Genomic DNA, 3723 nt, shown 5'->3' on the forward strand with positions numbered 1-3723 from the left:
AACTCTTAAGAGAAAATATTACAAGCAATGTAAAGATTATGAGACTGTGGGGCGGCGGCGGCGCATCACCCCCTCCTCCCGTGTCCTTCCGCGCCGTCCCTTCCGCCCCCACTTCCTCCTCCGCCTTCCCTCCGTCCATTCTCCCCGGGGTAGCGCCACGGGCCGCATCCCGCCGGGCCTGCTCAGCCGCTTGCGCAGGAAGCGACCGGGCCGCCCGGGAGGCCCCGGGTCCGGAGGGAGCGGGGCGGACTGCTCTCGGCTCCTCGGCGGAGGAATCTGCGGTAAGCCCTCCCCGGGCCGGTGCCGCTCCCCGCCCCCCCACACCCCGTTCTCGCCCCCTCCAGGGCCAGAAGTCTCCGCGGCCTAGCGGCCCCTCCTCCCCTCCCCTCCCCGCCCCGCCCCGCCCCGTCCCTCTCCCCATCCCCGTCCTCGGCCCGGGCCGCCGCCACCTCACACCCAGGCTCAGAAGAGAATCCACAAGGAGATGAATGGCCTGGCCCGTGAGCCCCAGCTCAGTGTTCCCCAGGTCCTGTTGGAGATGACATGTTCCATTGGCAAGCTGCAATAATGGGGCCAAATGATAGTCCCGATCAGGGTGGAGTATTTTTCTTGACAATTCATTTCCCAACAGATGATCCCTTCAAACCACCCAAGGTTGCATTTACAACAAGAATTTACCATCCAGATATGAACAGTAATGGCAGCATTTGTCTTGATATTCTGCCGTCACAGTGGTCACCAGCACTATTTCAAAAGTACTCTTGTCCATCTGTTCTCTGTTGTGTGATCCCAATCCCGATGATCCTTTAGTGCCTGAGATCACACGGATCTACAAAACAGATAGAGAAAAATACAACAGAATAGCTCGGGAATGGACTCAGAAGTATGCGATGTAATTAAATTATTGGATAACCTCTACAAATAAAGATAGGGGAACTCTGAAAGAGAAAGTCCTTTTGATTTCCATTTGACTGCTTTCTATGAGCCCATGCCTCATCTTCCCCTGTGCACATGTTTACCTGACACAGCAGTGCTGCCTGTTGTACATACTTGGAACAACAAAATACAAATACTGTATTTTCTGTACCAACATTGACTCCTAGCAAAGAAGTGTGTGTGTGAAAAGCCAGTTCTTCAGTCATAACCTAGTTGTGAGACTAAAAGCTTTCCTTATTGACTTAATTGTATAAACAATGCAAGGGCAGGGGTGGGTGTTGTATGGTTTGGGGTGGGGGAGGACAGTTACACTGACCTGTGGGAGAATTTTTTAAAAAGTGGAATCCTTTTAAACTCATAACAGTTATGAAGAGTGAGGTGAAGAACCGTCAAGCTGTTTCTGTATTCATTTTATTCTGAAGGACCTACATCTTAGATAAATGTTTCCACCAACAAGATTAAACTGTACCCACATCCTGTATTTTAAGGTCTAAGTTTAACTGGTCAACATTTAAATGGATTGGAGCTATTAGTACATAAAGTGATGGGTGTTTTTTTTTTTCCAGCTCTTCTCCATCACCCCTCTTCCCTCCCAATAACTTTTTGGTTTGTATGTGGTTTCTCAGTTAATACATAGCTAATAGCTCTTAATTTTTCTTATGTTTTTTAACTGCTTAGGTCTATCTGGATGTAAGGGTAAAAATTCATTTGACAGAAATACTTGTGTATATTTAAAGACCCAATTGCTCCTCTGGAGCTTCTACGTTCAAGAATGATTAATCTGTGTAATAAACTGATTACTACAGTCATTACATATAAAAAAAGATTATCAGGCTGTGTTCTGTGCTGGGGAAGGGGGAGGGAAGGAATGATAGGGGAAAATGTGTAAAATTTAAAACAACCTAAAAATTATAGGTAGAAACTACTATAGTATATAATTAGATAACAAATAAAATATTTATATAATAAAAAAGAAAAGAAAATATTAGAAAAACATTCAAATATCATGGAGTTACAATCAGTATAACACAAACTTTAGCAGCTATGAATATTTTTATGCAGGTGATGTTTTTACCCTTTTTCATAATCTCTTCAGGGTATAGCCACAGTAGTGGTATTGCTGGATCAAAGGGTATACACATTTTTGTTGCCTTTAGGGTATATTTCCAAACTGCTCTCCAGAAAGTTTGGATGAGTTCACAGCTCCACCAACACTGGTGTCCCATATTTCCCAAATCCTTTCCAACATTGATCATTGTTCTTTCTAGTCATTGACCAGTCTGAGAGGTGTGAGGTTGTACCCCAGGGATGTTTTAATTTGCATGTCTCTAATAATTAGTGATTCAAAAATATTTTTCATATGACTATGAATCACTTTGATTTCCTCATCTGTAATTGCCTTTGTATATCCTTTGACCATTTGTCAATTGGGGAATTGATTGTCTTTAAAAAAATTGACTCAGTTCTCTGTTTTAGAAATGAGTCCTTTATCAGAAAGACTAGTTGTAAAAATTGTTTCCCAATTTACTACATTGTTTTTGATCTTGGTTATAGTGGTTCTGTCTGTGCAAAAGCCTTTTCATTTAATGTAATCAAAATTATCTAGTTTGTTTTTAATGACATTCTCCATCTCTTCCTTGGTCATAAACTGCTTCCCTTTCCATAGATCTGACAGGCAAACTACTCCTTGAACTTCTAGTTTGCTTATAATATTGTTTTTATGTCTAGATCCTGTATCCATTTTGATCTTATTTTGGTCTAGGGTGTGAGGTTTTGGTCTAATCCAAGTTTCTGCCATACTAACTTATAATTTATCAAAGAGAGAGTTTTTATCCCAGTAGCTGGACTCTTTGGGTTTATCAAACAGAAGATTATTATAATAGATTCCTGCTATTGCACCTAATCTAGTCCAATGATCCACCACTCTATTTTTTACCCAATCCAAGACAGTTTTGATAACTGATGCTTCATAATATAATTTTAGATCTGGTAGGGCTAAGCCACCTTCTTTCACACGTTTTTTCATTAAATCCCTGGAGATTTTCAACTTTTTATTTCTCTAAATGATTTTACTTACAATTTTTTTCTAACTCATTAAAGTAATTTTTTTGGAATTTTGATTGGTAGGGCACTAAACAAGTAGTTTAATTTTGTAGAATTGTCATTTTTATTATATTTGCTCAGCCTATCCATGAGCAGTTGGTGTTTGCCCAGTTATTTAAATCTGATTTAATTTGTGTGAGAAGTGTTTTGTAATTGTTTTCAAAAAGTTTAAGGAGGTATTGTTTATAAATCATTCTGTCTGAGTCACAGAAAGGTCATGAGTGTCCATCATTTATGGCTAAGTATATTCTCTCTACTAGAATTACAATCATTGAGATTTATTAGAGTCTTTCTCCCAGGTAAGGATATAGCTAGTTTCATCTTATTGTATAGCAATTTCTTGAATAAGTCATGAATATCCATCACTTCTGGCTAATTAATTTCTCTCTAATAGAGTTGCAATTCTCTAAGAGTTATTAAAGTCTTTCTCCCAGGTAGGGAAACAGCCATTTTCATCTTATTTGATAACTTTTTTTTCCCTTTTTTTTCACCCCCCCTTTTTTTTTTACCTTTTCATGTGTCTCTTGAGTCTCCTGTTTGAAGTCCAAATTTTCTATTAAGTTCTGGTCTTTTCATCAGGAAAAGTTGGAAGTCTCCTATTTCATTAAATAAGAGAAGGCTCAATTTTGCTGGATAATGGACTCTTGACTGCATTCCAAGCTCCCTTGCTTTTTGGAATATCGC

General features: G+C 39.9%; 1 pseudogene; it reads left to right on the forward strand.

Annotated features, from left to right (window-relative positions):
* The first annotated feature begins 412 nt into the window (after positions 1-412).
* LOC141489597 (ubiquitin-conjugating enzyme E2 D2 pseudogene) lies at positions 413-1738 on the forward strand (annotated as a pseudogene).
* Positions 1739-3723: the final 1985 nt, after the last annotated feature.

This window comes from Macrotis lagotis, chromosome 5 (assembly GCF_037893015.1).
Source record: "Macrotis lagotis isolate mMagLag1 chromosome 5, bilby.v1.9.chrom.fasta, whole genome shotgun sequence".
NCBI classification, from domain to species: Eukaryota; Metazoa; Chordata; class Mammalia; order Peramelemorphia; family Peramelidae; genus Macrotis; species Macrotis lagotis.